Source organism: Dendropsophus ebraccatus, chromosome 13 (genome assembly GCF_027789765.1).
Source record: "Dendropsophus ebraccatus isolate aDenEbr1 chromosome 13, aDenEbr1.pat, whole genome shotgun sequence".
Taxonomy (NCBI): Eukaryota; Metazoa; Chordata; class Amphibia; order Anura; family Hylidae; genus Dendropsophus; species Dendropsophus ebraccatus.
This window is the reverse complement of record NC_091466.1, coordinates 36,660,512-36,673,003: the sequence shown is the minus strand read 5'-3', so window position 1 is coordinate 36,673,003 and position 12,492 is coordinate 36,660,512. Positions and strand designations below refer to the sequence as shown.

Below are 12,492 nucleotides of genomic sequence, written 5' to 3'. Positions count from 1 at the left end.
TGGCTTATCATTGTTGTTTAAGCTAGTTTAAAAATCATCAGCCACTGGCAAAACATCGCTGCGTATCATAGTAATGCCCGGACGACGGCTGAGGGATGTGAATAGAAAATAATAGATTTTATTCCTACTGTCCAGCTTCTGCCCGCACCCTGCAGCTGCTGTCGGTGCTTCTGAGATGGTCCACAAAGTGTTAATCTATTAATGATTTGCTGGACAATCTATATGAATACTACATAACAGCACAGTATAGTATAATCCATCATTATTATGAGCCCGGGTGACCTTGTTCACTCACTGGAGATTTTCTCACACAGTTCAGGCTTCAAACACATAAATCAATATGAATGGAGAAGGATAGAAGGACACTGACAGCCAAGTCATAACTACAATGATCACAGGGTTGGATCTGTCCCTCCCCTATGGGTTTTGTGCCAGTTTGTAGACCTCTCAACAATGACGGGCAAAAAGACTATAAAACTATGTACAAAGTTAACACTATAAAACATAACTTTAAAGCAAAAGTACTAGTTCAGGTAGTGAATTTTTTTTTCACTAGCTGGTCAGCACCAGCATTGGGATCCTGGTGGCATAGTTCATTTTTCAAAGCGCCGTCTGACTCCAGCGATCAGCGCCGCTTTCTTCATGTGCAAAGGGCCACTCTATGCAATGGTGGCGGGGGCCAGTGCCCAAAGTGTAATGATATCGCCTCCCCTTGGTGGCAAACCTCTATTAGAGTCTTATCTGGCAGCATCACTAAGGGGAGGGGATATCATTACACTGGGGGCACCGGCCCACCTCCTTTGCATAGAGGGGATATCATTACACTGGGGGCGCCAGCCCGGCTCCAGTACATAGAGGGGATATCATTACACTGGGAGCGCCAGCCCGCCTCCAGTACATAGAGGGGATATCACTACACTGTGGGTGCCGGCCCGCGATAACCAGGTGGTATTTTGAATAATGGACCGCGCAGCTCACTACCTGAGCTGGTACATTCGAATTAAAGTAAACACATTGTCAGCAGTGTTGTTATTCAAGAGCAAAGGAAAAGCTATACATATCACCTGTCATATAAGAAAAAAAAGGCAAATATAAAGATTCCCAAAGATGTATCTGAACATAGCTTGTCTCAGTGCGCCATTGTTCTGTACCTCGAATGTCAATGTGCCATTGTTCTGCACTACAAGAATCAATACTGTTCTGTACCCCACAGTGTCAGTATGTCATAGCTACCAAGGGACAGCATGCAAATTTATGGGGTGGTTGGGGAAGCTGCTGGCCGAGTGAGTGTGTATAGCCTGCCTGCATAGTTGCGGGGTCAGACCTGTCCTGCTGTGTGGTGTAATCTCAAACACTAACATCATCATGCTGAGACATCATTTTCTCATGCAGCTGAGAACATATAACTGTATGGATACAATACCCCAAACCCTCCTGCATATCCACCCTGGCTATAACCTTTTACAAGAACATGAAAGGGTGAATACTGGAAATTGGAGATAGATAGGATCCCTTTAATTCCTTAAAAACTTTTAATGTGAAACATGACATTAGTTCTGATTTCTTCCAGCAGTACTGTGATCACAGATCCCTCCCCCACACCCCCACAGTCACCCCTAGAGTTCATATCCACAAGCTGTGGGAGACTGTACATCTCACATTGGCAGCTGCTTCACAAGCACACAATCTTTTATGAGATTTCTTTGAAGAAAAAAATAAATAAAAGAGTTAAATGTAATTCGTGTCTCTGTTGGTGCAGGAGAGTTGCTAAATACTAATGGTCCCACTGTTTTACCGCTTGCAAGAAGCCAGCTGCGTGGGAGGAGAGGAGCATCACAAATCTAATATAGATCCATTCACCAAGGATGAAATTGGGGATTTCATACAACCCATAGCAACCAAGCAGAAAGGAGCTTTGATCCATGTGGTGCACAGATTTTTAACAATGTGAACTGTGACGCAAGACGGCATAAAAGACTACTGTCTGAGAATAATGTCACTTAGGGTCACTTAGGAAAAAGCAGAAACATACTGCATGCCGCCATTTTTTTCTGCTTTGATGAAGTGCGACTTCACTATGAATTCTCCACCCAGTGGTCCAAAGAAACAGATTTTAACATGTACCTGTCTCTTCAAAAAGCTTTCAACATGTCATAGAGACAAGTCAAAAGTTTTGATTGGTGGAGTTCTAGTTAGGTGTTCAGACTCCCACTGATCTCAAGGGGGGGGCACACAATTTTTTGAGTCTTTGACTTTCAGCAGGTTCGCTCATCTCTAGTCCACATTTATTTAAGTGAATTATCTACCTAATGGTTGTACAGGACAGAAATCCATCCATCTCTATTGGTTTCTCACAGTAGTAGTAGGCATCTGCTGCCATTCTTGGCTGCTTTTATCAATAATTCATTGGCACATCTATCTTTAACCAATGACAACAACCTTGCCCTGTGATAACACAATGATTACTGTTCCAAGGTGATGGTGCACAACAGTAAAGCTGTCAGCAATGTAACAGAGCTTGTAATAAATCTCTCTTACGGCTGAGGCTATAGCAGGATTGAACAAGAAGAGGTAATGGAGGAGCTGGAGAAACAGCTTTTAAGGTGCTACTGACCAGCATAAGAACAGCTGGATCTTATAAGCTTTAATGTGGAAAAAATGGTGGAAACATCAGAGGACCGAGAGACAGACAACCTGGCGGGAAAAATTTGTAAAGCCACCGAGAAGTTTTAAGGATTAAGAAAAGAGGCGAGAGATTCATTCCAATGTCATTCTGCCTTTACAGAAGTCCTGGAACTTGTCGTTATATTAGAAAGTTTTCTGTTCACGTCACTTGAAGGTCTGAAAAGGTCTCAAAACTTAAGGGGTACTTCACTTAAGAAAATTTAACCCTGTTGAATTGCTACCCATAATTTAAAGTGTCACTGTCGTTATAACTTTCAAAATCTAAATCAACAGTAGATGTGATATAAAGCAAGTTTTCAATTTACATTTATTATTTATTTTTTAGTTATCATGGAAAACACAACACTTCCCGTTATCTGAAACAGTCAGAAAACGTCCTGTGTATCCCAGACCATCTGAGCGTTTACAGAGAGAAGGCAGTCATGTGACTGATGGACACATGGAGCCGTGACTCTCTGTATTGAATTCCTGTGTTTAGTCTGTTTTTTTCAACCAGCAGAAGTCAGAAAATCTGCCTTCAGGAGACTGGACCTGGATTTCTGGTAAGTTCAGCTTTGTTTTACAGCATGATAAAACCAAAAAATAATGAATGTATATTGCAAAACTTTTTTCATTTAGATTTTGAAAGTTAAAAGTGACACAAGTTATAAGTGACAAAGTTATAAGTGACAGTGACACTTTGAGCTTGCTTGTAATAGGTTTCTATTACATAAAATGGGCCATGCAGCACATCCTGACTCGCACTCTGCAGGTGCAGAGAATCCTCACTTCCTGGTCCATCTGGTCCACTTCCTGGTCTCTAATCCTCTGAGCTCCCCCTCCCTTCTGAGACCAAAGTCACATGATCTGTCTCTTCTGTTGCCAGGCAAGCTGTAACACCTCATCTGTAACCCCACCCATCATCAATATCACACCAATCAGTGAGCACCAGGCCAAGGAGAGGGGAAAAAACAAAACAGTGACAACCTACTGAGCAGTATAGGGGAAAGGAAACACAGTTGTTTCTATCTCTCCCTTTCTAATCTATCTATCTAAGTAGATGCATAGATAGATAGATATTTTGTATACAGTGTAAAGCAGAAAAAGATTGAGCAAGCGACGGGCAGATACTACAAGATGAGGTGAATATTTGGCAGATGGCTCTGAGGTGCAATGCATGCTGGGAGATGTAGTTTCCCGCCCAGCACCACCTTGGATAAGGACTGGCTTTTAGAAAAACTTTGGCAGCTAGAAAGACGTGAGGTGGCTCAAAATACTCAGGGGGCTTAGTGAGTAAGACCAGTTAGGTTTGAGAGCATTTTTATTTTTTAGTTCTCAGGTGGAATACGCCTTTAAAGGAGACGTCCGGCCAAAAGTATTTTTTATTTTTGTTATTACTTATAGAAAGCTAGACAAATTTCTAATGTACATTAATTACATTACATTATGGGGAATGCACATATACAGCTATTTCCCTTAATCTATTAGATCATGGAGTATTAGAATTCTCTCAGTGATGTCACGACAAAGGGTGTAATTCCTATGAAGTGTCCAGCAGGGGGTGCACTATATATATCATACATACATATAGAAGTCAATGAGTACCATTGACTTCTATATTATATAGTGCACCCCTACTGGACAATCTATTGAATCAATGTATGTGTATGTAAAAATGTTATGTACAGTACGTTTTGATTGAATACATTTATGGAATACTTTGGGGAGAAAGTGTCCTTGCTCCCCAAAGTATCCCATAAATGTATACATGAATGTATACAATGAATACATTTGGAGGGCACCGAGCAGGGAGGGAGAGAGGTGCCTGTGCATCTACCTCCCCCCTCCCTCCCTGCTCGGTGCTGGGCACATATACACAGTACTACTACTCCCATCCTCTGCTCATAGTATGAGCAGAGGATGGTGGAGTAGTACCTGTGCTATGCCCATTACGCCGCCGCACAGCTGCTCATCACAAGGGCTTCATCATGCCCCCTCCTCCGCTCCCCCTCCGCCCAGCTTCCAATTTCTAACTATTCCGCCGCTCACCACTGCCGCCGCTCTCTGCTCCCACATACCGGTCCACACTCCATGCCGGCCGCGTCAGCCCTCCCCCACCCCGCAGGGAGCACAGCGCTCCCGGTGCTTCCTGTCCCCGGCCAGCATGCAGTGCGGATTGGGAAACGGTATGTGGGAGCAGAGGGCGGCGGTGAGCGGTGGGATAATTAGAAATTGGAAGCTGGGAGGAGGGGGAGCGGAGAAGGGGGCATGATGAAGCCCTTGTGATGAGCAGATGTGCGGTGGCTGCGTAATGGGGATAATGGGCGTAATGATCCTCTGGTCATAGTATGGGAGGAGTAGTACTGTGTATATGTGCTTAGCACCGAGCAGGGAGGGAGGGGGGAGGTAGATGCACAGGCACCTCTCTCCCTCCCTGCTCGGTGCCCTCCAAATGTATTCATTGAATACATTTATGGGATACTTTGGGGTGCAAGGACACTTGCTCCCCAAAGTATTCCATAACTATAATTAATCAAAACGTACTGTACAAAACATTTTTACATACACATCCAGTGATTTAATAGAGTATCCAGAAGGGGTGCACTACATATAGAAGTCAATGGTACTCATTGACTTCTACATATAGTGCGCCCCCTGCTGGACACTCCACAGGAATTACACCCTTCCTTGTGACGTCACGGTTTCTGAGAGAATTCTAACACTCCGTGATCTAATAAATTAAGGGAAATAGCAGTATATGTGCATTTCCCATAATTAATGTACATTAGAAATTTGTCTAACTTTCCATAAGTAATAAGATATTAAAAAATACTTTTGACCGGACTTCTCCTTTAAGTTTCAGCACAAATAGAATGAGACCAAATTAAAGGAAACCTTTCAGGCTGGTTATGCTGCCCCCACTAATGAAGTTCTATATAATGAAATCCCTAGCTGTGAGGCTGTGGTCACACATGGCTCAAAAATGCAACAAAAAGACTATTGGGGAGATTTATTAAACATGGTGTAAAGAAAAACTGGCTCAGCAGCCCCTAGCAACCGATCAGACTCCACTTTTCGTTCCTTACAGACTCTTTGGAAAATGAAAGGTGGATTGCTAGGGGCAACTGAGCCAGTTTCACTTTACAACATGTTTGATAAATCTCCCTAATTGGGTCTAATTCAGGACCTGTAAAATTACATAATTTTATTATCTCATTTTATTGCTTTCCTTTTGTTAGATTATTACTATACTTTTAGCAGACATCCCAAGAACATTATTCTTACAGTGTTAGGTTACGTTGACCCTGTGCATATAAACAATATAACTATCAAGTAATGCAAATGGCCCAACCAGAAGAACACGTTACAATTGGAATGTGTTTCATCATGACTTGTACTACATAGCTACCATACTTCACATGACCATAACCTGAACCTATGCAGTCTAAAATTGTGGCAATGATACATTACACTGATCGTTACAATGAGTCAGTAGGTATGAGTATATGTAAAACCGATCATACTTTCTAGACAGCTGACATTCAGAGGTTTGTTAAAGCGAATGTACCATCAGGTACATTCGCTTTATGTAGTACCCATGTATAGAATGGTGCTAGGGCGGAAAAAAACGCTGCCACAGTCCTTTTTTTGAAACACGGTCCGATTCCCATGTATGGTGCCGTTCTATTCATGGGTACCTGGCGGGCTGGGCCGCCTCCAGTGCTTTACCCCTGGTACCCCTGGTACCCGTGAATAGAACGGCGCTGTACATGGGAACCGGGACACATTTAAAAAAAAGGCCCGCAACACCGGCTTCCGCGCCAGTGCCATTCTATACATGGGTAATACCTAAAGCAAATGTACCTGATGGTACATTTGCTTTAAACTGACAGCTACCTTTCCAAAATCCCCCATACATTTGCATTCTAAATTTACAAGCATACATGGGTTGTTAAAGGAGGATGGGTGAAAACAAAAACATCTACTTACCTCCCCCTCTCCTTTAGGCCGCATTTACACATACTGCATTTGCAGATTTCACACTGCGAGTCTCGCAGCAAAATCTGCTGCGGTTTAAGGTACAGTTATGTCCTATGGCTCTGCATTCTTGCAGCGAATGTTCATTCTTCTGCGAAAATCTAACCCTATTACCTAATAAACTGCCGGACCTTTAAAGAAGCTTATACATTACTTGCCCATGCTCTTGCCTGCTTTTCTGGCTCCCAGGTCACTAACAGCAGCCAATTAGTGCAATGTCCCATCGTTAGGGTCTATTTACACAGAAGGATTATCTGACGGATTATCTGCCAAAGATTTAAAGCCAAAGCCAGTAATGGATTTGAAAAAAGGAGAAATCTCAGGCTTTCTTTTATGACCTGTTCCCTGTTTATAGTCTGTTTCTGGCTTTGGCTTCAAATCTTTGGCAGATAATCTGTCAAATAATCTTTCTGTGTAAATGGACCATAACGCATAACGCCACCAGCTGATTAGGTAATAAGGCAGAGCGGCTACATTCTCGCAGCGGAATGAAAATCCACTGTGAGAATGCCGAGCCATTGGGCATAACTGTACCACATACTGCAGCGGATTTTGCTGCGACACTCACAGCGTGAAATCTGCTGCGAATGTGGTACATATGAGTGCAGCCTTAAAAGGGTTATCCAGTATCAGAGTGACATAAAACAGTGTTATCACTAATAGTACTACATTAGTATAGAGTATATGGGGACCATTAGACAATATTAAATAATATAAAACAATAATTTCCCACGGTATATGATGAGTAGAACATGGCAGACAGGAAATGGCCGTTCAGCATAGTGCATAGCAAAGTATATTATTATTATTAACAATCTATAGTAAACCGTATAGTGTGGTCTATGCTGAGCAGCCATTTCCCGAGGGAACGGCAAGTCAATAGAAGTTGTTATAACAATGATGGCCAACAGCGAGTGGCCCGGCAACCAGCAGCAGGGCGGGACAAGTATACAGCACTTTTATGCAGTATCATAGTAGATTAGTAGTTTATGCTAGACAGCTCCTTTAGGATACCATGGAGGGAGAGGGTTGAGGGGATTTGAAAAATTGCAATAATGCATTATGGTGTCCTGTTGATCGCATCACACAGTATATCGTAAAATGCATCTTGTAGACACACTACATATAATACTTACAAAATACATATAATAAAAATAATTTCATTATACTAAAAATACACACAAATGTTGGTCACAAAATGTATTCTGTATTGTAAAATATTGTACGACTAAAATGCATCATAAACAAAGGACAAAATAACATAAAAGTCATCACAAGCAGCCTGAAAAAATCGGTCTTAAAAATGTAACCTTACCTTGGATTTCACTTGGTCCCTAATCTAACCATAAACGGACTCCTTTCTGAATTTCTTTTCCTATCAGTTGTCATTGATTTTCCTGTCATAAAATCAGCCTACAACAGGCAGAATTCCTGACCAAGTCTCTACGTGTCCCGAGTTACAGAAAGGACAAAGTGAGGAGTTCAGAAAATTTGCATTGGGGAACGCCCATTTATCTGTCATCATGACTTCACACAACAAATTCTCCCCATTCCGGGCTCCTCCAGACTTAGCCTCCAATTATGGGTATAAATATATCAATGAAATAACTCCTAATCCTATTATTATTGTACCCAGCGTCACCACGTGTGTGTCCTTTCTTCCTTTGATGGGTCTTGTTATTCACAATAATTAGCTGGGTGACACACTGGTGTGATATGATACCTAGATATCCACCTACAGTGCAGGAACAAGACAGCTTAATTAGCTTCCTATGACACTGGCTTCATTGTCTACTACACAACATAAAATATAATAATTAACAGCTTCTGCAATATGGGTCCATCAGGCTAGGGTTAAGGGCCTATTACACTAAATGATTATCGGCTGTACTTAGCCTATATCGTCCGTTACAGCCGATAATCGTCTGGTGTAATAGAAGACAACAATCAGCCAACATGAACACCGCTATCATCTATGAGCTGCCCGGACAAACTAGAGATCACCCGGGCAGCCCCCCCCAGCTCTCACCCGCTCACTGCCAGCGCGTGTAATAGTGTCGGCAGCGAGCGAAGAACAAGGAGCAAATAAGTGCTGACAGCGCTTGTTTGCTCCTCAATATCACAACGTGTAATAGGAGCTTTACACGGCATGACAGGAAGTCTCATCCAAGTCGTTCTTTGCTATAAAAAAAAAGTTGCAAGCAGGTCCCACTTTACATGCATGGAGGCCAGTAATGGTAGTTACAACTAATGGTAGTTGTAACCAAAAAATACATGAACGCTGATTTTTTTGCGAATGTCAAGTCACAGTCACACTATGTTGTATATTGCAATGCAAAAACATTATGTGCATCTATGTGAAACCAAAATCACTATGTAGCCTTTGCCTTAAAGAGGTACTCTGGGCTGGAGTTATTTTTATTGTATGGGCAGGGAAAAGGTGGAAATAGAGGCCGCCGGTCACTTACCTCCCGGATCGCGCCGCCCTGTTCTCCTGTCCCACTGCCGATTCATGGTCTGAACCACGGCTTCAGATGTGACGTCTCAAGGCAGCTCAGCCATTCAGCAATGGTAGCGTAGTCCCGCCTCGGCTGCTGAATAGCTGAGCTGCCTTGAGACGTCACATATCAAGCCGCAGCTCAGACCAGGAAGCGGTAGCGGGACGGAAGGCGCGATCCAGGACCCTGCGCTGGAACCGGGAGAAGTAAGTGACCGGCGGCCTCTATATCCACCCCCTCCCTGGCCATAAATAAAAATAACCCCAGCCCGGAGTACCCCTAGTTCACCCTCAACTAGAAATTAGAATGGGCCTGTGGCCAGTGTTTGAAACCTCTGCTTCTTACAGGTGATGCTGCTAGTCATGACGTACAAGGCCATCCACAACCTGTCCCCTCTGTACAGCTCTTCCGGATATCCCACTACTGTCCCTCACGCAACCGCCGATCCTCCAGTCACCTCCTTTTGTGTTCCCACTTGTTCTTACCTCACAAGTAACCTGAAAACCCAGCTCTTCTAACTAGGCTACAACTTACAGTATAACAATTCTGCATCGCACTTGACCGGCTTTCTCTCCCCATACCTTAAAGATTGTAACCCCTCCCGGGCAGGGTCTCTTCACCCATGTGATAGTCTGCCATTTGCCCTCATGTAATGTGTTTTTGATCTGGTATTGTTCCTGTTTGTTACCCTTATTGCTTGTATAGCGCTCTGGAACAAAGGGCGCTTTATAAATAATAATAATAAAAATAATAATAACAACAATAGTCCAAGTGGGCACAATCTTACTTTTCTGTATGTGAATTGGCTCTAGTGATGTACTGGATTAAACTACCTGTCCTTATTCTTCATATAAAATATTAATGAGAAATCAATAAAAACAGTTAGTGGCTTAATGACCCAGCTCATTTTTCAAAACTGACCTGTCTCACTTACGAGGTTACAGCTCCATGATGCTTTAACTGGTCTATTAACGGGAGCTCAGGTCCAGTCAACAGAACACGGTCTGTGAACGGACAGACTTCTGCCGACATGTTAATGCCCCCTAAATATGGGATTATTTAGGAATTAGGCAGAAATGGAGACAGTAATAGACAAGATGGTCAAGGCAGGCAGCACAGGTTTGGAGTCAACAATCTAGGTCAGACACAGAACAGTATGGAAAAGAAGGGTTCAAGCTGAGAGAGAATCCAGAAGACAGGTAAAGGTTAATATATGGATAGTGAAATCTCATACAGCACACCTTCACTATAGACACTATAGAAACACAAACAATGCTCGGGCCCAAGGGAGCAGGTGGAGATGGCCTAGATAGGTGATGCTGAGGTGGGATTAGAAAGGGAACAGCACCTGCTCCTTCTGTAACTTAAAGAGACAGTGCATGCACACTATTGGTCAGAACTGGAACTGTGGGCAGAAGAGAAGAAAAAAAAATGTAAGCGCAAACTACCTCTTCTCTAGTTGAAAGAATACCGTTTCTATCAAGATCAAGAGGCTGACACATGCAGTAGCAATCAAAGGGCAAGTTTAACTAACACACAGCTCATAAAAGTGGATGTTGTAAAAGATCAGCTAATATCATTCACACATGTGTATTCAAATCAGCCGTCCTCCAGACTACTGTTTCCAACTAACCAAATCAGATTCTCCTCCAAAATGATGAAGCTGTGTCTATGGCTGTGTTCACACATGCATTCACATAGCATTTTCATTGCATTACTGCACCATTTAAGTACTTGGATGATTGATTGCCCACTTAGCCAATCAGTGATTGGGGTGCACCAGTCAGTGACTGGCTGAGCAGGAAATCAATCCACCCTCCAGTGAGACTGCAGCTGGGGAAGCCAGATACATGATGTTAATACAATGATACTCCAATGTGTAAGAACATACCCTTAGGGCCATATGAGACGTTCCTATGCCCCAGTAATACAGTAGCAGAAAGATTTTAACAGTTTTGGAGCTTCCAGCATCATGATAAATAATGATGCCGGGAGCTTTGAACAGCGTTTTGTAGCACATGGAACATGCACAGAAAGTGAGTATTGCCACATGAAAAAAACTCTGAAGGCTGTCTGTTTTCATGGCAGAGATTTCCCAATTTCTGGTCAGTCTTTTATTGCCGCACTATAATGGCTGATAATCCCAAGGGTATGGTCAATTAAGTGATGATTTACAATGAAGTAATGCCGCAATAAAATAAAATGATTGTTTACGTCAATAAAATGATGCAGTAACGCAATGTGAATGCACGTGTGAGCCTTAGGGTATGTTCATACATGTTGGAGTTTCATTGCGTTAATGCAATGAAGGATGGCTGGACGGCAATTAAATGATTACTGCAATGAAGTGATGCAGCGCTGCAATGAAATGATCAATTACTGCAATTAAAGGGGTGAAAATGTTTTTCTTTCAAATCAGCTGTTTTCAGAAAGTTATATAGATTTGTAATTTACTTCTTTTTGCTAAGTACTCTTTATACTTATCAACTGCTGTATGTCCTGCAGAAAATGTTGTTTTCTTTTCAGTCTGACACTGTGCTCTCTGCTGCCACCTCTGTCAGAGACAGGAACTGTCCAGAGCAGTAGCAAATCCCCATAGAAAACCTTTCCTGCTCTGGACAGTTCCTGTCTCTGAGATATCAGTAGAGAGCACTGTGTCAGACTAAAAAGAAAACAGCATTAACTGCAGGACATACAGCAGCTGATAAGTATGGGAATACTTGCGTTTAGTTGGAGGAAAGATCACAAGAAACATGAGAAAATATTGCTTTACTAAAAGAATAGTATATGCTTAGAATGAACTTCCAGCAGTAGCAGGTACATCTACAATCACTGAATTTATACACGCCAGGGATAAACATCTAGCTATCCTAACTTAATACAAAAGGAAATAATATCCAAGGGCAGACTAGATCTTTTAGGTCTTTTTATGCTGATAGTCTTCTAGATTTCTAACTGCAACATTTCTTTGCTTTTCCAGTTTCACCTCACAAATATTTTTTTCAGTTTCACTGTACATTTTGGAACAGACAAGTCTTTAGGATGCCGTCACATGTACCGTATCGCTGCAGATTTCACGCTGCGAGTTCTGCAGCGAAATCCGTTGTCATACTGAGTACTGCTATGGCCTATGGGCTCTACATTCTCACAGCAGATTTTCATTGCACTGGGAGAATGTGACCACGACCTACATAACAAGCGAATGCATTACTTGCCCATGCTCTAGCCTGCTTCTCCGAATCCCAGGTCACTGAGGTTCCGCAGTGTGCTGTCCCACCATAGCCACTGATTG

General features: G+C 42.6%; 1 protein-coding gene across 3 annotated transcripts in view; it reads left to right on the top strand.

Annotated features, from left to right (window-relative positions):
- Positions 1-12,492, top strand: part of LOC138770287 (death-associated protein kinase 2-like) — a 92,682-nt gene that overhangs the window by 24,343 nt on the left and 55,847 nt on the right. The gene's annotated exons all lie outside the window — the stretch shown is intronic.